Below are 368 nucleotides of genomic sequence, written 5' to 3'. Positions count from 1 at the left end.
TGTCTTGTGCAGCACATTGAAAGTTTCTTGCTGGCTACATTTTGTCCGAAGTGCTTGTCTTGTGTGTGATTTTACCATGTGGTGCGCTGAAAACATATCTTCAAACATCTTGCACATCATCTAATAAGCTGTGTTTTTTAGGCATACAATCTATGTCCTATTGCTCAGAAGGAACCTGTTAATGTTGACATCTCGGAAATGCAATTGTGGAAATGAAAAAGGTAGATGCTGTGTAGTTTATGTACTTTCTTGAGGGGTGTGTGTTTGACTCACTTTGTGAGCACAAGTGATCATGCAAGTTGAGCCTGAAATGACTGTTCAAAGCGTATTCAACAAAGCCTTTGCCGTGTGTATGACCAGGCATGAAA

This window comes from Amblyomma americanum, chromosome 4 (genome assembly GCF_052857255.1).
Source record: "Amblyomma americanum isolate KBUSLIRL-KWMA chromosome 4, ASM5285725v1, whole genome shotgun sequence".
Lineage (NCBI taxonomy): Eukaryota > Metazoa > Arthropoda > Arachnida > Ixodida > Ixodidae > Amblyomma > Amblyomma americanum.
Note: the sequence above shows the minus strand (reverse complement) of the source record.